This window comes from Scyliorhinus canicula, chromosome 3 (genome assembly GCF_902713615.1).
Source record: "Scyliorhinus canicula chromosome 3, sScyCan1.1, whole genome shotgun sequence".
Classification (NCBI taxonomy): Eukaryota; Metazoa; Chordata; class Chondrichthyes; order Carcharhiniformes; family Scyliorhinidae; genus Scyliorhinus; species Scyliorhinus canicula.
Genome location: NC_052148.1, coordinates 27,467,430 through 27,488,966, shown reverse-complemented (window position 1 = coordinate 27,488,966; position 21,537 = coordinate 27,467,430).

Below are 21,537 nucleotides of genomic sequence, written 5' to 3'. Positions count from 1 at the left end.
ACTAATTTTCTGAGACTCATGCATCAGGACACCCAGATCCTTCTGCACTGAAGAACTCTGAAGATTTTCTCCATTTAGATAATAAGTTGCCTTTCCATTCTTCCGACCAAAATGGATAACCTCACATTTATCCAAGTTAAACTCCATCTGCCACATTTTGATCCGCTCACCTAACCTATCTATATCCATTTGTAAGGTTCCTATTTCCTCACTGCAACTTACTATCCTATCCATTTTAGTGTAATCTGCAAATTTTGATACAGTACCTTCTATCCCTGTATCCAAGTCATTAATAGATATTGTATGTAGTTGGGATCCGAGGGCCGAAACCTGTAGCATTCCATTAGTTACATCTTGCCAACCAGAAAAAGACCCATTTATTCTGACTCTCTGCCTTCTGTCAGTTAGCCAATCTTCTATCCAAGCTAATAAATTACCGCTAGCCCCTTGTGCACTAATCTTTTGTGAAATGAAATGAAAATGAAAATCGCTTATTGTCACGCGTAGACTTCAATGAAGTTACTGTGAAAAGCCCCTAGTCGCCACATTCCGGCACCTGTTCGGGGAGGCTGTTACGGGAATCGAACCGTGCTGCTGGTCTCCTTGGTCTGCTTTCAAAGCCAGCGATTTAGCCCTGCCCTGTGCATCTTATCAAATTCCTTCTGGAAGTTCAGATATACTGCATCCACAAGATCCCCATTATCCACTTGGCTTGTTGCACCTTCGAAGAACTCTTGCAAATTATTCAAACACGAGTTACCCTTCATAAAAAATGCTGACTTTGATGGATTGCATTTTGACTTTCTAAATGTTCAGTTATTACATCCGGAATAATGGATTCTAACAATTTCCCAATGCCAGATGGTAAACTAACTGGTCTATAGTTTCCTACTTTCTGCCTCCCTCTCTTTTTCAATAAGGGAATTAGCCTTTTTCCAATCCATTGGAATCTTTCCCGCATTCATGGAATTTTATAATATTACAACCAATGGATCCACTATCTCAACTTTCGGGAGTGTTGTAAAATAAATCAAAGCCAAGGCTCACAAAGGGTAATGGCAGAACATCAAAATCATTCTCAAACAAGTAGCTTTTCAGAAATATCTTAAAGGAGAGATCAAGAGGCAGAGAGATTGTGTGAAGAAACTCCAGGGTTTTGGGCCCTGGTAGCTGAAGGCATGGTCACCAATACCAGCAGAAGGCCAAATGAGAGAAGCACAGATATTTTGGAGGTTTGTGGGGCTGGAGGGATGAGATCATAAAGGTTCAGAACCTGGCAATGCACCCACAGAGCTTGAGAATGAATCAAGGTGCCATCATATCAATGCAATTGAAATGATTAGAGCAACACAGCCTCTGGTAGATGTGATTCTCGATACAGAATAGTCCAACTATATGTACGAAGAAGGTGTCTTGCAGTGACACGAAAATCAGAGGAAATGAATCTTATTGATACATACGCACACACATACACATACATATATATTCATTCTTGCGATATGGGTATCACACAGAAGGATTAGTTATGTCATTTTTAAAAACAATTTAGAGTGCTCAATTCATTTTTTCCAATTAAGGGGCAATTTAACATGGCCAATCCATCTAACCTGCACATGTTTGGGTTGTGGGGGTGAAACCCACGCAGACACTGGGAGAATGTGCAAACTCCACACGGACAGTGACCCAGAGCCGGGATCGAACCTGGGACCTCGGCGCCGTGAGGCAGCATTGCTAACCCCTGTGCCACATTGCTGCCCTCAGTATGTTAGTTAGGCATCCATCTATCTTGGCAGACAATGGTCTGCACCCAGGGTGTTTGCCAATATTGGATTGGACATCATCTGTTGTGACTGTGATTTGCGATTTGTGAGTGGCAATCCCTTTCGCAGCAGGCACGGATAAGTAGCATTGGCCTGGAGTCGACTGATGATTTATCTACTTGCGCCGGGCTCTCTTTTCTGCTTCTGATCATTTATTTTACTCTCTGTTTTTTTTCACACCTCTCCTGATGCTTGTCTCCAGGCATTTAGGTCAGGAGTGAGGACTTGCTGCGAATCAGCCCGAATTCTAGTTTACTTGAAGCCTTGCTTGCAGAAATCCTCGTATCGCAGGAAGGGACACCCTGCTGGCCTCATGCCATTAGCAAGCTTGTCACAGAGCAGCTCACACGACCCAACCAATGGGGTCGTCGCTGACACAAGAGGATTACATGCCGGGGAGTCCTGCCCGCTGGTGTACTTTCATATTCGACACTCCATCTTGCCAGGAGATTCTGGAGGTGGAAATTGTTCATCCTCCGCTCTTGGTTTGTGTATGTTGTCCATGCCTCGCTACTGTAAAGGAAGGTGCTGAGAACACAAGCTGGCTGCACATGGAGCTTTGTGTTTTCAGTCAGATTGCTGTTGATCCACACTCCACTTCTCAATTTTGACTTGACTGCTGCAGTCTTAGCAAGCCTGGTGCTGTTTCTGGCATCCAGGGAGAGGTTGCTGGTAATTGTTGATACGAGGTATGTGAAGCTGACGACGCCCTCCAGAGTGAGGTTCTCAATGTTGAAAAAAGGTGGAGTCTCCACATCCCAGCCCATCACTTTGGTCTTCCTGATGCGGATTGTCAGTCCAGACTCCTTACAAGCCCGGGAGAACTGACCTACAGGGTGGTTTTGTTTCATGGGACATGAGCATCGCAGGCTCTGCCAACATTTATTGCCCATCACTAATTGACCTTGAGGGACAGTTAAGTCAACCACATTGCTTTGCGTATGGAGTCACATATAGGCCAGACTAGGTAAGGATGGCAGATTTCCTTCCCGAGAGGACATTAGTGAACCAGGTTGGTTTTTACGACAATCGATAATAGTTTCATGTTCATCATTAGACTTTTAATTCCAGGTTGTCATTGAATTCAAATTTCACCATCTGCAGTGGCAGGATTTGAACCAGCAGTACACTGGGTATCTGGGTTACTAGTTCAGTGACAACACCACTATGCCACCGTCTCCTGTTGAACCTCCTTATGGGAGCCAGCAAACAACAACTCACAGACTAGGGACATTACGCACTTCGATCTTGGCATGGGCTCTTGCCAAGTTGAACAACTTGTTAATAATCTTTAATAATAATAATCTTTATTAGTGTCACAAGTAGGCTTACATTAACACTGCAATGAAGTATTGTGGAAATCCCCTAGTCACCACATTCTGGCGCCTGTCCGGGTACACAGAGGGAGAATTCAGAATGTTCAATTCACCTAACAGCACCTCTTTTGGGACATGTGGGAGGAATCCGGAGTACCCGGAGGAAACCCACGCAGACTCCACATAGACAGTGACCCAAGCTGGGAACCGAACCCGGGTCCCTGGCGCTGTGAAGCAGCAGTGCGAAGCACTGTGCTACCGTGCCGCCAATGTAGGTAGAAACCGTTGGTTCAGTCACCAAAAGTATTTAATGGCAGCATGAAGGACACATGCCAAAAGAGAATTAGTGCATAGTCACAACCCTACTTTACCCTGCTGCTGACCTTGAAGGCTTCCAATGTTGCTCCGTTGTAATTGACCAAACTGCGTATGTTCTCCTGGAATGAAGAAATAATGTCCAGGAGCCCAGGTAGGCAGCCTCTTTTCTGTAGCAGTTTGTAGAGTCAGTTTCTGCTGACAGATGCCTTGGTGAGGTCAATGTAGACAATGTAGAGTGGTCTGCATTGCTCATGGTACTTCTCCTGTAACTGCTCAAGTGATAAAATCACATTGATTATGGGCCTTCCAGCTCTGAGGCTGTCCTGAGATTCAGGGGAGATGTGTAATGCCAGGTATTGCAATGTAGTCAGAGCAATGAGAGAAAGAACTTCCCACGATGCGTAACAAGGAGATGCCTCATTAATTAGGTGCTGGTTTGCACAGTGGGCTAAATAGCTGGCTTGTAAAGAAGACCAAGGCCAGCAGTGCGAGTTCAATTCCCATACCAGCCTCCCCGAACAGGCGCTGGAATGTGGCGACTAGGGGCTTTTCACAGTAACTTCATTTGAAGCCTACTTGTGACAATAAGCGATTTTCATTTCATTTCATTTCAACTCACAGAATCGTGGACTCTTGATAATGCAGAAGGAGGTCATTTGGCCCATCAAGACTGCACCGGCTCTCTGAAAAAACATTCTATCGCATTCCACTTCCCTGTCTTATGCCCATAACCTCACACATTCGCTCTTTTCAGACGGAATCCAATTCTCTGTTGAATATCTCGATTAAATCTGCCTCCACCACCCTCTCAGGGAGTTGACTCCAGACTCCAACCACCCTCTGGGTGAAATCATTTTACCTAACATCACGTTTACTCCTTTTGGCAATTATTTTGAATCTGTGCCCTTGAGTTCTTGATGTTCTCTTGAGTGGGATCGGTTTCTCACTATTTACCCTATCCATACCCCTCTGGGTCTTCAGTACTTCTGAATCTTTGTTTTTACAAAGAAAACAGACCCAAAAGGTGCGGTTTTGAGCCCGCATTAGCCGCCGGCGGAAATGGCGACTTGAGCCCAAAATCTCCCGAGAACCATTGAGGTCTCATTTTCCGATTGTCCGTACCTCTCGCCAATGACTTAACTCTGGGTGGAAACCCCATTTCACTAAATGTGAAGTAATATGAAGATCATTACAGGGCTTCCCTGCAATATGTTCCCCACTTATTGAATATTCATAGGCAAGGTTCACAATGGCCGTAGAAAAACTTGAAGCATTCGAGCGGATCCCTGACACCCTGGTGCCAACCTTGAAGTGCTGACCTTGCACTGCCAACCTGCCACTGCCAGGACAGGCCTTCTGGGGAGCCCCATTGCGGGGGTTCCTCTTATGTGTGGTGGGAGCCTGCACCCCGATGTGTGTGTGTCTGTGTGTGTGTATGTGTGTGTGTGTGGGGGGGGTCACGTCCTGATTCATGTGGGGATGGAATTCTCTGATGCTTGTGGTGGGGGGTTTCGATGTCCGCGTGGGGGGGGGTCACCCCAATACTTGTGGGGATCCCCGGGTGAGGCCCTCCCCCCGGGGTGAGCCCCCCCCACCCCCTAAGTCCATTAGGGAGTGCAATAGAATCGCAGATTTTTACAGCACAGAAAGAGGCCCTTCGGCAATCCTGTCGTTGCCAACCATCAAGTACCTGCCTATTCTAACCACATGTTCCAACATTTGGCCCGTAGCCTTGTAAGCTATGGCATTTCAAGAGCTCATCTAAATGCTTCTTCAATGTTGTGAGGGTTCCTGCCTCTACCACACTTTCAGGCAGTGAGTTCAAGATCTGCACCACTCGCTGGGTGAAAAAGCTTTCCTCAATTCCTGTCAAAATCTCCTGTCCATTACCTGAAATCTTCGTCTTCTGGTTATTGACCTCTCCGCTAAGTGGAAAACTTTCTTGCTATCTACCCTATCTATGGCCTTCATAATTTTGTACACCTCAGTCATGTCCCCCCTCAGCCTTCTCCATTCTAACGATCCCGAGTCCAACATGGAGACTCAGCTAACAAACGTCGCAACAGGTCCAGTGGTGTGAGCCGAACCCGGCACAGTGGAACCACTCCGGTGATCAGCCAGAATACGTCACTCTCCAGTCCTGTACAGCCCTTCGGGTCCGGCGCAATGGACGCCTGAGAGGCCACCCCAAGCGAAGAGGATGAAGGATTTTCCTTCTCCAGCCATCGAGGTGGACGACCTGACGGGGAGGAGTGTGATAACCCGACCCAAGGTCACGGGGTCTGCAACATCAGGTACCCAATAGCCTCATCTGAATACGAGCTCCCCAGATAAGGGGGTGGAGCTATACCCTTAACCTAGGGGACCCTGGGATGCAAACATCCCGGCCGAAGTGTGGGTCGGACACAGGAGACCCTTCAGGGAATAGGGGTGTATTCGAATAGGTAAATATATAGTGTGTTTTTCTAAACCATCATCGCTTCCGTGTGATCACTTGCCCGGGACTTTTCACTAATCTTCTTTGTAAGTCATTTCTCATGCCCCTTTTTGCTCTTCTAATTGCTTTCTGAAGTTCCCTCTTGCACTTCCTATATTCCTCTCGGGCTGCAATTGAATCACTCCCTTTGGACTTGCTAAAAGCCATCCCCTTCCTCCTTAGCGAGTCCTGGATTGTCCGAGACATCCAGGGTAGCCTGAAATTATTGCTCCTACATTTCCCCTTATTGGGAACATGTACGACCTGTACTCTCCCCATTTCCTCCAGCAAACTTTGGCCAGATCCTGCCTTATTTTAGTAAAATCTGCCTTGCCCCAATCCAAAGCCAACTTTTGCAGGTCATCTTTTTCCTTGCCCATAACCGTGTTGTGATCGCTATCACTAAATGCTCCCCACTGCCAGAGTGAACACTTATTCTGCTTTGTTCCCCAGAACCAGATCCAGCACTGCTCCATCTCTTGTTCGGCCTACTGAATATTGATACAAAAAGCTCCCCTGGGGCATTACGGTGGCACAGTGGGTTAGCTCTGCGGCCTCACGCCGCTGAGGTCCCAGGTTCGATCCTGGCTCTAGGTCACTGTCCGTGTGGAGATTGCACATTCTCCCCGTGTTTGCGTGGGTTTTGCCCCCACAACCCGACAGTGTGCAAGCTAGGTGGATTGGCCACGCTAAATTGCCCCCTAATTGGAAAAAATGAATTGGATACTCTAAATTTATTTTTTTTAAAAGCTCCTCTGAATGCATTTCAAGGATTTTGCCCCGTTTACACTATGACTATCCCAATCTATGTTGAGGAAGTTGAAATCCCCTAATATAATTACCCGATTATTATTCTTGCACACCTCAGTAAATTGACGACATATCAGTTCCTCTATTTCCCACTGACTCTTTGGGGGCCTACAATACCCTCCCAGTAATGTGTCTGCCCCTTTCTATTTCTAAATTCTACCCATAAGACCTAATTTGAAGACTCATCCAAGATATCATCTCTCTTCATTGCAGTAATTGATTCCTTAATTAATAGTGTGACGCCACCTCCCTTTTACACTCTCCTCTTCTCGCCTAAAGATCACATACCCCAGAATGTTAAGTTGACAGTCCTGCCCTTCCTGTAACCATATCTCTGTGATGGCATCAATGTCGCACCCTTAACTCATCAGTCTTACCAAGTGCACTCATAGCATTAAAGTAAAGACCATCCAGCCTTGTCTTACTTTCCTGACACCCAACACTGCTGAACTCACTCTGACTAGCTTCACTTACTAAAGCACGATGTGTCTCTATTTTACGAATACACTGTGTTCCTTCCCCTGCCAAACTAGTTTAAACTCCTCCCAAAAGCACTACCTGCAAGGATGTTGGTCCCAATGTGGTTTCGGGTGCAAATAGTCCCACCTCTACATGTCCCACATTCTGCAGAAATTATCCCAGTGACCCAAGAATCTAAACACCCCCCCCCCCCCCCCCCACTCCCCACCCCCTCACCCTCCTGCACCAAATATTGAGACATGCATTCACCTATTTTCCTATTTCTAAACTCGCTAGCACGTGGCACCGGGTGTAATCCAGAGATCACAACCTCAGAGGTCCTGCTTTTTAATCTGTTGCCTAGCTCCCTGAATTCTTGATGCAAGACCTCATCCTGGATTCTACCTATATCGTTGGTACCAACATGTACCACAACCTCTGCCTTTTCACCCTCCCCCTTCAGGATACCTTGCAACCATTCAGTGACATCCCTGACTGGCACCAGGAAGGCAACACATCATCCTGGGAGTCACATCTTTGGCCGCAGAAATGCCTGACTGCACCCCTGACTAATGAATCCCCAATGACTATTGCTCTTCCTTTTTTCTTCTTCACCCTTATACAGTCAAGCCGCTTGTGGTGCTAGAAGCTTGGCTCTGACTACACTCCTGAGTTACCAGTACCCTTATCAGCTTCCAAAATGGATACCAATTTGTGAGCAGGACGGCAGGATACTCCTGCTCCCCCTGCCTGTTCCTCCTGGAATTCCCGGTGTCACCCATTTCTTTTTTTCTTCTTCTCCCTTGAGCTGAGGTGAGACCACTTCTCCAGACGTACTATCCACGTAACACTCAGCCTCACGGATGCGCCAGGGTGTCTCCAGCCGCTGCTCAAGCTCTGAAACCCGGAGTTCCAGTTTCTCCAGCTGGGTGCACTTCCCACACATGTGGTCATCTAGGACACTGGTAGGGTCCAAGAGGCCCCACATATGACAGGCCAAACATTCCACTTGGCTATCTTCACTGACACCTTTAAAAGTAAAAATTAAGGCCTCTAACTAGAACAAATCTAGAAGAAATACTTGGCCCAACAAATAATGTTTTTTTTTAGCTTCCGTTATTGAGACACAATCCCTGATATCAGTTTCTCACCAACCAGTAAGATTACTGCTTTGTTTTCAAACTCAGCGTGCTGTCTGAACAGTCAACGCCGGTCTAGTTAGGGTTCGGGTTCGGGCCTTGAGCCCTGCCCTCTCTTTTATCTTCTATCCTGAAAGTGCGTCCCTCGCAGATCCGAAGCTTCCGTAGATCCGTAGGCCAGGCAAGGACGGCGAATTTCCATCCACAAAGAACATTGGTAAACTAGTTGGATTTTCATGACAATCGGACAGTCTCACGGCCACTTTTCCTGATCGCAGTTTTCTTCAAACAACTTTGTTCAACTGAATTCTAAACCTCTGACTGCCACGATAGAATCCAAACTCCTACTTTGAAGCTTTCAATTATCAGTTCAGGCCTCTGGATCACAACTGAATAAGAATGCTTGGATTTATTTCGCAACTAATCACACCGAGCGATCTCAATCCCTTGTCACTCTGATTATTGTTGAAATGCACTGCATGTTGTGACATAGACAAATGCACCTATTCCATATCAGTAATACAGTGCAAACAGCAATCAGATGAATGACAATGTGTTTTCCATTGTGTGGTAGCACTTAAGTGAGGAATTCTGGCCAAAATTTAGCAGAGCATTTTGTTCACGGGATCTTTAATGGAAGAAAAGCCAGGAAAATTAAAGCGCATGGCATTGGGGGGAGTGTACTGAGGTGGATAGAAAACTGGTTAGCAGACAGGAAGCAAAGAGTAGGAATGAATGCTTGTTTTTAAATAGACAGGCAGTGACTAGTGGGGTACTGTAGATGGTAAGCTGATATTTGTAAAGCTTCTTTCTTTGTTTTTCATAGAATCATAGAATCATAGACTTTACAGTGCAGAAGGAGGCCATTCGGCCCATAGAGTCTGCACCGGCCTTGGACAGAGCACCCTATCTAACCCCATACCTCAACCCTATCCCCACACCTCCACCCTCCCCCCGTAACCCTACCTAACCTTTTTAGGATACTAAAGGCAATTTAACATAGCCAATCCACCTAACCTGCACGTCTTTGGATTGTGCGAGGAAACCGGAGCACCCGGAGGAAACCCACGCAGATACGGGAAGAACGTGCAGATGCCGCCCAGGCATTTACCCAGCAGGGAATCGAGATTAGGACCTTGGCGCTGTGAAGCCACAGTGCTAACCCCTGTGCTACCATGCTGCGTGCATAGTCTTTTTGTCTACTATGTACGTACTGTGTACGTCATCTTGGGCACAGAAAAATACTTTTCACTGTACTTCGGTACATGTGATAGTCAATCAATCAATCAATTGCAGTTTTTACAAATTTAAAAAAATGTTTGTGGTTCTCAAACGGTATTCGAACAAATGTTGGGGTCTGTTCTGTCATTATAGAAGCCAGCACCTTCCAAACCCTCGACTGCTACTATCTAGAAGGACAAGGGCAGCAAATACCTGGGAACTACACCACCTGGAGGTTCCGCTCCAAGTCACTCACCACCCTGACTTGGAAATACACCCCCATTCCTTCTCTGTTGCTGGGTCAAAATCCTGGAATTCCCTCCCTTATGAGGGTGTGCCTACACCTCAGGGACTTCCGCGGTTCAAGTAGGTGGTGAGCTCCACCAACCTCTCATGGGAAACGGGATGGGCAATCAATGTTGGTCGAGCCATCGACGCCCAAATCCCTTGAAAGAATAAAGTATGGTTTCTTCCCAATTAACAAAATTCATGACTCATCTTACATGCAAGCTGAATACTGAATTGAGTCTCTGCTCAAGATGGGCTTGTGGAGATGTAAAGCCCAACAAAAAGAATGGATGTTTCCAGCAGTGACGAGGTTAAATCGGTGCCTGCCTAGGAGGAAGGAACAGACAGTTTACGTTTGACAACTTTGCACAGTGTGGGGAGTCTGCGGAAACAGACATCCCAAAGCTAGTGGAGGCAAGCATGTCGCCAAATTCAAGAGCAAGCTGAAGGCTTTGGCAAATCACAGATCTGAAGGCGGTAACAGATGGAATTCAGTAATTTTGTATTTCTTTTGTATTATCCACTGACGAGACGTGGGCATTGTGGCAAGGACAACAATCATCGCCCATCCCTGATCGTGCTTGGGAAAGTGGCAATGAGGAGGTGGGTACAGTCAGTGTGGTGGAGCTGTTCCCACAATGCTGCAGAAGACGAAGACGTCGCTCTGGCCGCCACCCTCAACCAGGCAGGCAGGCCCGTGGCATTCTTTTCATGCACCCTCCACGTCCAGGATTCTGACACTGTGATAATGTCGAAGAACCACATTCGACTCAAAATATTCCTACTATCGCTCTCTCCACAGATTCTGCAACACCTACTGAGTGATGGGCTGAATGGCCTCCTTCTGCACTGCAAATTCTCTGATTCTCTGATTCTATTTTCAGCACATTCTGTTTTATATCATTTATTCCTAGGTATAACTTCAACCAGTAGAGAGTTTTCCCCACTTCCCATTGACTCCAATTTTGCTAGGTCTCCTTGACGCCACACTTGGTCAAAAAGTGTCTTGATGTTAAGAGCTGTCACACTCACCTCACCTCTTGAGTTCAGTTCTTTTGTCCGTGTTTGAACCAGGCTGAACCCAAACTGAATGTCAGTGCACAGGTTATTGCTGTGCGAGTGCCACTTGATAGCACTATTGACGACCCCTTCCATCACTTTGCTAATGATCGAGAGTAGACCGTTAGTTGCAGAATCGCTTAGCTCTGTCTATTACTTGCAGCTTATTGTCATGAGAATGTCACTTTAAGAAATGTTTGGCTGCTTATGTTACTGCAGTGATGTCAGAGTGTGGGTGGAGCTGAGTTCTGGCTCTGTTTTTTTAGTTTCACTTTGAGAAAAGCTTGGGTGTGTCTGTGTCTTTTTCGTTTCATTTTCAGTGTTGGAGCTGAAGCCAGACAAAGCAGGTGTACTGTTGTTCTCTCTGCCATGAAATGACTATCTCTTGATCATTTGGTGAATTCAGAATTATAAATGTTCTCAGTAGTGACTTTAACCTGATGTGCTTCTGTTAAAGATTATGTTTTTTGTAAGTCTTCTGAATGTTAAAAGGACAGCGTAAGCATTACTTAGTGTTGTATTCTTTGGGGGTTGTATTAATGGTTGCCAAGATTGTCACTGTATGTTTTAAAAAGGTTAACTTGAGTTCACAGAATAAACATTGTTTTGCTTTTAAAAAGTACTTTTCCATTTCTGCTGTACCACACCTGTAGAGTGGGCCGTGTGCTCCCCATACCACAGTCTATTAAAAGTTGTGGGTCAGGTGAACTCCATGATACACTTTGGGGTGCTCTAAACCCTGGCCCATAACAAATTGGGGGCTCGTCCGGGATAAAAGTCTATCTATTGGATTGGCTTAGCGAACTTAAAGACTGTGAGGGGTGAGCATATTGTGGTTTCTTTTCAGGTGTGGTATTCCAGTTTAAGTAGGGAGTGTGTTGTGGACAATGGCTCTTTCAGAGGCTCAGAAGTTTTTTGGGGTGGAGACAGTCACACGCAGTACCTTAGGGACAGAGACTAAAAGCAGACCATTAGATTTGGCAAAAGCATTGCAATTAACATTACCTGACAAAATGCGAAAAGGTGAGGTAATTGTGGCAGTGGCTAAGCATTTAAAGTTGCCTGAGATACACTTTGACTCATTGGAAATTGCAAAAGTTCAGTTACAAATTAAACAAATGGAATATGAGAAAGAATCATACGAAAGAGATAGGGAGTCTTGCTGTTTGCACTGTACATTAATGATCTGAATGTGAAATTAGGAGATGATCAGTAAGTTCGCAAATGTCATGAAAATTGGTGGTGTGGTAAATAGCGAGGAGGAAAACTTTAGATTACAAGGTGATATACACGGTCTGGTCAGATGTCCAGAACAGTGGCAAATGGAATTTAACCCTGAAAAATGTGAGGCGATGTATTTTGGGAGGACGAACAAAGCAATGGAAAACACAATGAACTATAGGATACTAAGAAGTACAGAGGATCGGATGGACATTGGGCACATGTCCATAGATCGCTGAAGGCAGAAGAATAGATACAGAAGCTAGCACACAAATGCCACCACCCCTGCCCCCAATGAACCATACCCATTAAAGATTAACAGCACCACAATAATGGAGACCAGCACTGGGCCAGAGATCTAAAGCATCACAATAATAGAGGCCCACAGTATAGAAACATAGAAACATAGATTTTACAGTGCAGAAGGAGGCCATCCTGCCCATTTGATCTGCACCGACCCTTGGAAAGAGCACCCCACTTAAGCCCAGGTATCCACCCTATCCCCGTGACCCAGTAACCCCATCTAACCTTTTGGGCACTAAGGGGCAATTTAGCATGGCCAATCCACCAAACCTGCACATCTTTGGACTGTGGGAGGAAACTGGAGCACCCGGAAGAAACCCATGCAAACACGGGGAGAAAGTGCAAACTCCACACAGACAGTCACCCGAGGCCACCCAGTATGCCAGAGACCAAAAGCACCACAATAACTGAGGCCTGAACTGGGCCTGCAAGCAGCAAGCACCCCCAAATAGCTGGGGTTCAATTCCCATCCCAGAGAAAGGTTCAGCTGATCCCTCGCTATCTCTCTGATGCGCCCTCTCCATTGGACTCCCTTTTGGGTTGTGGTGACCTCTGAGCTCACCTCCATATCCCTCTCACATTTCTATTCAGCTGTTGTAAAACATCCCAGCGTGACCTCCCGCCAGCACAGTTTGTATATTCAATGAGGGTGGAAGAGATGGAGTGATGGCTCACTCATGGTATGATAATTTATTAAAATGAGGTTCCCAACCTTCCAGCATATTCTCCCCGTATCTGCATGGGTTTCCTCTGAGTGCTACGGTTTCCTCCCACAGTCCAAAGATGAATGAAAATGAAAATGGCTTATTGTCACGAGTAGGCTTCAATGAAGTTACTGTGAAAAGCACCTAGTTACCACATTCCAGCACCCGTTTGGGGAGGCTGGTACGGGAATTGAACGGTGCTGCTGGCCTGCCTTGGTCTGCTTTAAAAGACAGCGATTTAGCCCAGTGTGCTAAACCAGCCCCTGCTGTAAGGTTAGATGTGCAGGTTAGATGGGGTTACAGGGTTATGGAGATAGGGTGGGGGCGTGGGCCTGGGTAGTGTGTTCTTTCAGAGGGTTGGTGCAGCCTTGATGGACTGAATGGCCTCCTTCTGCAGGGAATCTACGATGCTATGAATCTCGTTCTGTCACCAGCAAGAGGCTGGAATGTGGGGAAACAGGGGGCGAAATTCTCCGACCCCCAGCAGGGTCGGAGAATCCCCTGGGGGCGCCTAAAATCCCGCCCCCGCCGTGGCAGAGATTCTGCGCCATCCGGGAAGTGGCGGGGGCAGGAATCTCGCCAGTCCAATCAGAGAGGCCCCTGCGGTGATTCTCCGGCCCGGATGGGCCGAAGTCCCGCCGCTGGGAGGCCTCTCCCGCCGCCGAGGTTTAAACCACCTCTGGAACGGCGGGCTCAGCGGCGCGAGCAGGCCCCCGGGGCCCTGGGGGGGCGGGGGGCGATCGAAACCCCGCGGGGTGCTCCCACGGTGGCCTGGCCCGCGATTGGGGCCCCCCGCTCAGACTCCGGGCCAGTGCCCTGGCTGCACTATTTTCTTACGCGTCCGCCACGACCTCCACCATGGCGGAGGCGGAAGAGAACCCCCACATCGCGCATGTGCCGGCAGTAACGTCAGCGGGCAGCTGCCCGCTGACGTTACTGCCGGCACATGCGCGGACCGGCGAAAGCCTTTCGGCCAGCCCCGCTGCCGGGGGCGCCTGTTCTTTGCGCCGGTATTCTGGTGGCAACCGCTCCGGCGCGGGGCTGGCCCCCAAAGGTGGGGAGGCGCGACCCCTGAGTGGCTGGCGCCACTCCCCCACTCCGGGACCCTCCATCACGCCGGGTCGGGGAGAATGCCGCCCAGGATCTCCCCAAGGAGAATCCAGATTTTCTGACTTTGGTGAGATGTTGGGCTCACGTCGCTGTTTTCGCTGACAGCCACATTTTGTGTGAAATTGCTTCTTGACATCACCCCTGAATGGCTTAGCCCTCATTTTACTGTTCATTCTGGACTGAACCTATTGTATCTCGGTGAATTAAGACTATCTCTGCAGTCTTAATTCACAAAGAGGCCACAATAAAGCAGATTGGGTGCAGCCTCTGGAGCTTCCTGATGTTAAATGTTCTTTCAATGTTGTCCAGGGAGCTTTATGAAATAAGTGGGCTGCATTCATATCCCTGTCTCGTGGTCTTAAACATTTATCTTTCTTCTCACGGTGAGTTAATAACATGCTGTTTCTTTCCCATGCTGCCGAAGAGCTAAAACAATAAGCACTCTGTTATGCCAATAGTGTAGAATGAATTGAGTTGGGTTAATTCACAGCATAGATGCAATTATCCTGTTCTGATGCTTTGGGATCAGTGGTACTTGCCGCGTTGTGGATAAATGCCGATATTTGTATGCTGATGAACAAAGTGAGCTATTTAGCATTCATGCTGCTATTTTACCTTCTGTCAACTGTGTCGAACTCTGGAGTCAGAAGAAGAAAAAAAAGCAAAGAATGGCATAAATCCAAGTGCCATATCGGAATAATTCCCAGCTTGTAAGGCATGATTCCAAATAAATAATCAAAATCCTTAGCTGCTCCATGCAAAGTATCAGTTGCAGTATTTATATTATTTATCGAGTCACAGAAACAGAGAGGGCAAAGGAGGACAGAAATCTGTTTGAATACAACTGATACCAACAATAGAACACATGGACACAAAAAGGTGCAGCAAACACGGCTCAGAAATGAGTCCCATTTTAAACTGGCAAGGCATGGGATACTCAGTGTGGTAGATTTGATACATCGATGGCATCTACAAAATAGTTTGTCACCTTTTAGACATTAACCAGGTTCAAGGATACATAGATACATAGAAGATAGAAGCAGGAGGAGACCTTTTGGTCCTTCAAGCCCGCTCCGCCATTCATCACGATCATGGCTGATCATGCAATTCAATCGTCTAATCCTACTTTCTCCCCATAGCCTTTGATCCCATTCGCCCCAAGTGCTTTCTCTAGCCAACTCTTGAATATATTCCTTGATTTAGCATCAACTACTTCCTGTGGTAATGAATTCCGCAGGCTCACCACTCTTTGGGAGAAGAAATATCGCCTCACCTCCGTCCGAAATGGTCTACCCCAAATCCTCAGACTGTGACCCCTGCTTCTGGACATACCCACCATTGGCACCATCTTCCCTGCATCTACCCTGTGGCTTCTTGGGCCAACCAGGTTTCGCACATTTCCGATTCCCAAAATCAACGGGATTAAATGTACTCAGACACCTGGAATCATTTTGGCTGTTCCGGTTGGGTTTCTGGTCAGTGCCGACCTCAGGACGTTAATGGTCCGGAACCTTGTGGTGTTAATGCCACTGGATAGCAAACATAGATTCCCTCTTGTTGCCAATGGTCATTGCTTCGGGATTGCATAGCATGGGCATTGCTTGCCGCTAAGATTGGTTGCGTGGGAAATAAAAAATAAGAACAAGCCAAAATAAAAATAATTTAAAATGAACAGGTCATTAAGCCCAGCTGTTTTATGTCAGCATTCACAGTGTAGTTTATTTCTAGCCTCCAAGAAAATGAGTTTGGGGGGGGGGGGGGGGGGGGGGGGGAAGGGGGGGGAGAGAGAGAGAGACTAAGGCGGGGGTGCGAGGGGAAACTGTTGGGGGTTTGGTGATTTTATCAAAACTAGCACACTGGCTGGCGGCAACAAATTACACATCTGCCCATCTCTATTTGTGTCCCTCAGATCGGAGCTCACACCCCGGCCACCTGCCTGAAAGCCTCTGGTGTTGAAATTCTAGGGGCTTTATTTTAAATTCATTTACGTGATGTGGGCATCGCTGGTTAGGCCGGGATTTATTGCCCATCCCTATTTCGCCTTCAGAAGGTGGTGGTGAGCTGCCTTCTTGAACTGCTGCTGTCCCTGAGGTGTAGGTATACCCACAGTGCTGTTAGAGAGGGAGTTCCAAGACTTTGTGAAGGAGCGGCGATATATTTCCAAGTCAGGGTGGTAGGTGACGTGGAGGGGAACCTCCAGGTGGTGGGGTTCCCAGGTATCTGCTGTTCGTGTCCTTCGAGATGGTCGTGGTTGTGGGTTTGGAATGTGCTATCTAAGGAAGCTCGGCGAGTTGCTGCAGCACAAAGGGTAAAGTGAGGTTATCTCTTCTGGTGTTGGCACCTGGATTTGGGATGATATGCAGGCAGACGTACTTTCTACCCTGTGTGAAATAAACCTAAATTCCAATCCACTACATCCCTGTGGAGGTAGTTGGGGGGGTTCAGGGTCTTCTGCCTACTACTAGCTTACATCAGGGATCTTTGAGGGAGGTCCTCGGCACTGCCAGATGGTTCATCTATTTCATCCTAACTCTTCGACCTTGTAAAGGGCTCATTTGTGGCAGTTGAGGTAGGGGATCCAATTATTCAAATCACCTCAGCTCGAGTTGCAGGCAGCTGCGAGTCCTGTCTTGCCACATTCCTGGTGAGACCCTAACGTTTCAAGCTCCTCAGTCTTCGTCTGTCCCTCGCCAACTTTAAAAGCCTCATTAAAACTTCCTCTCTTTGAATATGCTTGCGGTCATGCACCCTGCTCAGTTCTAAAACTCTATGGAACGCCTTGGGTTGTTTTGCTGTTGAAACCATGACAAGAACACGCGCTCTCATTGTCCATTGTTGCTGCTGTCCCAAAGCAGCAATAGGACATCTTAATGGGATTTAAAGATGATTAGTCCTCATATTAAAACTAATCAACCAGCCAAACACAACTCAAAAGATGTCTGTGAACAAGGGAACGCAAACGGGGTGAATGTCAAATCTGTGCCATCTCTTGAGAAGAAATTGGATGTGATCCTAACCAGGAAGCAGGTGGAACGTTCCAGCCTGAACAAAATAGAAAAAAAACTCAACTGTATGGAACACATTACCAGAAAATAGACTTCAATGAAAGCAAGCTTATGGCCTTCTCCTCATCCTCTCTAAACCGTTAAAATATTTCATAAACCAAAATAATACTCGAGGCACAGAGTCCCATTTGGCATCAGGTTCCCAGGAACTAAATATTTTTTTATCATCTCATCTACACAGTAAAACAGAGGATAAGTTGTTGGAAGCATCTGCATTGCCATGGCAACTGCGAGGTTGCTGGGATACCAAATTCTGATTTTGCAACTCTTGAGCATGGAAAGTGAATTTGACAAAGTGCATTGGAGGCTTCCACCCAACAGCTTGCAAGGCCGTAGATTCTCCAGAATTTATATGATCTCTTTATGGAGGTGTAGCCACAGCTGAAACTGTAAAGAAAAGCGAGCCCATTTATCCTTCAGCCTCCCATGATGTGAGAGCATTATGATGCTCAAAGTCAAGAAGGTCGAATTCACAAAGGCTGCATGCACACATTTCTTGCAGAGCCGTAAACTCTTTGACGGCTGAGACGTTCAGGAAATTCAATTTTCAGCTCACCCAAAGCGACAATGTAAAATACATAGGGTTGGGATTTTCTGTCCTCTCGGATTTTATTTCTGCCCATTCCCACTCTGTTTTGAATACCTTTGCTCTAGAAACCATTTATGAAAATGCCTGACATTCATCTTTGGCTACTCTCAGCTCATTTTGAATTTTATAATTCCTGAATAATTTCTTACTTGCCTTGAGCTAGTTTTCAAAAATTGAGGTGCACTATGTGTTATAACCTGCCTGCTTACCACTGGCTGGGGACTAATGACAATCCCACAATCCTATGGGAGTATGAGCTTCCCCAATGAGGGGGGGGGGGGGGGGGGGGGGGGTGGAGAAATCATTAGCAGACTCCCTGCATAAATAGAGCTGGCCAGTTTGGAACCAGCTGAGAGAGAGGAGTGAGCAGCAAGGGAAGTTGCTGCTGCTGCTGTTGTGTATATATATGTTATTGTAAATAAATGTTATTTCTTTGTATCCTGAAAACTCGTGCTGGATTCTTCGTGGCCCTCACAAAACAATGCTAACTGCAGCTTTATGCATAGTCATAGAGTCATGCAGCACAGAAAAGGCCCTTCAGCTCATCGGATCTAATCCCATTTTCCAGCACTTGGACCGTAGCCATGTATGCCTTGGGATCGTAAGTGCACATCTAAATACTTCTTAAATGTTATGAGGGTCTCTGCGTCGATCACCCTTTCAGGCAGCGAGTTTCAGACTCCCACCACCCTTTGAGTAAAACGTTTTTTCTCACATCCCCTCAAAACCTCCTTCCCCTTAACTTAAATCTATGCCTCATGGTCATTGACCCCTCCACCAAGGGGAATGGTTCCGTCCTATCTACTCTATTGGTGTCCCTCATAATTTTATACATATCAATCATGTTCCTCTCAGTCTCCTCTGCTCCAAGGAAATCAATCCCTGTCTATACAATCTTTCTTCATAATTAACACTCTCCAGCCCAGGCAACATCCTGGTCAATCTCCTCTGTATCCTTTACAGTGCTTTCACATCCCTCCTACAATGTGGATTCCACAACTGCACACAATACTCTAGCTGTGGCCGAAACAACAATTTATACAGTTCCAGCATAATCTCCCTGCTCTTGAACTCTGTGTCTTGCCTAATAAAGGCAAGAATACCATATGCCTTCTTAACCACTGTATCCACCTACTCTGCTGCCTTCAGAGACAAGTGTACATGCACACCAAGGTCCCTCTGATCCTTGGTGCTTCGCAAGGTCCTGTCATTTATCATGTATTCCCTTGCCTTGTTGGTCCTGCCCAAGTGCATCACCTCACGCTTATCCCAAATGAATTCCATTTGCCACTGATCAGCCCATTGGACCAACCTCTCAGCCTGTAATCAAAGGCTATCCTCCTCACTATTTACCACCCCACCAATTTTCATATCATCCTCAAATTTTACTGATCAACCCTCCGACATTCATATCTAAATCATTTAATAAACCATAAACAGCAAGGGTCCCAACACTGATCGCTATGCAGCCCCACTGGGCACAGGCTTCCAGTCAGAAAAATGCGCATCTACCAAAATCCTCTGCTTCCTGCCACTCACCCGATTCTGGATCCAATTTGCCAAATTTCCTTGAATCCTATGGGCTCTTACATTCACTGTCAGTCTGCCATGTGGGATCTTATCAAAATCCTTGCTGAAGTCCATGTCCAAGTAGACTACGTCAAATGCACTTCCCTCATCCACACAGTTGGTCACCTCTTCAAAAAATTCAATCAAGTTGGTCAGACATGACCTCCCCTTAACAAAACCATGCTGACTGTTCTTGATTAATCCCTGCCTCTCCAAATGCAGATTAATTCTCTTTCTCAGAATTTCTTCCGGTAGTTTCCCCACCACTGAGGTTAGACTGACTGACCTGTAGTTTCCTGGTTTATCCCTTCCTCCCTTCTTGAATAATGGTACCACATTGGCTATCCTCCAGTCCTCCGGCACCTCCCCTGTGGCTAGAGAGGAATTGAAAATTATTGCCAGTACCCCTGCTATTTCCTCCCTTGCCTCACTCAGCAGCCTGGGATACATTTCATCCGGCCCTGGAGATTTATCGACTTTTCATCCTGCCGGACCACTCAGAACCTCCTCTCTAGCTGTGTTAATTTCTTTAGTTTTATCACAGCCCTTCTCCCTGGTTTCTATACCCACACTGTCCGTCTCACTAGTGAACATCGACATAAAGTATTCATTTAGAACCCACCAACATCCTCCGGCTCCACACACAAATTACCAGTGTGGCCCTTAATGGACCCGACTCTTTCCCTCGTCATCCTTTTACCCTTAATGTACATGTAAAACAGCTGAGGATTTTCTTTTATTTTACCTGGCAGTATCCGTTCATGTCCCCTTTCTTCTCTCCTAATTTCCTTTTTAAGATCCCTCTTGCACATGCGATACGCCTCTAGGTCTTCTGCGGTTTTGAGCCCTCGATAGCTGCCATAAGCCTCCCTTTTTCTCCTGATCCAATGCTGCATATCCCTCTACGTCGAGGGTTCACTATGTATTTTGCCACTATTTCTGCATTGCACCCAAAAAAGTGACAATGGGATGAAACATTCTTCAAGTTTAATTGAGTGTCCAGAGTTTGGGTCGGACAAGTTGTAAGGTTTTCTGATCCACAATATATGGATTTTAACTGTTCTACTTTAGCAGCCTCCTTTCACTTGATGTCCGAGAAGACTGTGGCTGGGCAGCACGGAGGCACAGTGGTTACCACTGCTGCCTCACAGTGCCAGGGACTCGGATTCATTTTAGTTCTCTTGAAAATCAGTGGGCTTGATTTTATCGTCGGGGTGGGGTTTTGGATGGTGCACTCCAGCTGTCATTAATCGTCTGATACAGATCTCAACTTTGAGATGTCAGACAGGGGCAGATTAAGGTGAGAATCCTGAAACAGGGATTTGTCACTCAGTGTTCCGAAACAGGCTGCATTGTGGAAACGCCCTCCCCCACCCACCCCTCCCCAACATCTTGCAGTCCCGCCGATGGCGAACGCACACTGCGGGGTCCCCAGCAGCGGTGGGTGTGAACAACGGGAAATCCCATCGATAGCAGCAGAACTGGTAGGTCCTGCTGCCGGCCAATGGTGTGTCGCCTCTGTTCCTGCCGAACGTGCTCCTGGGGTGGTGGTGTAGGGCGGGAAGTCACTCCTTGTGTTTTTAACAGCAATGTAATTAAAAGAAGTTGATGAATAATAGAACTGACTCTGAAAAAAATTAATGTAATATTTTTGGAGTATTGTCAAACAACTAATTAATGGATATTTTAGAAGTCAGTGTGATGATATGAATAATGCAGTCCTGCACATAATTTTATGCACAACCTCCGACCACCAGGTGGCAGTGTAAACCCGCAATATGACCCCTGTGGCTGGGGAGTTGGGAGTAGGTTGTTTTGAGGATAGACGTATTTGCAGTAGCTCTGCAATAGTTAATTAGCTTTAGTAGTTTATTATTTTATTTATCATAGTTATCTTTCTCACACAGTTGATTCATAATTAATTATTTGAACTGGATTTTCTGTAGTTCATCATTCACTTCGGCCAGACGACAGAACATGACATTTTATTTTAAGTAATTCTTTCTCGGAATATTTTCCCGTCTACCTTCATCCCATTTGATATGCCAAATCTCGATTTTCTAAATGTAC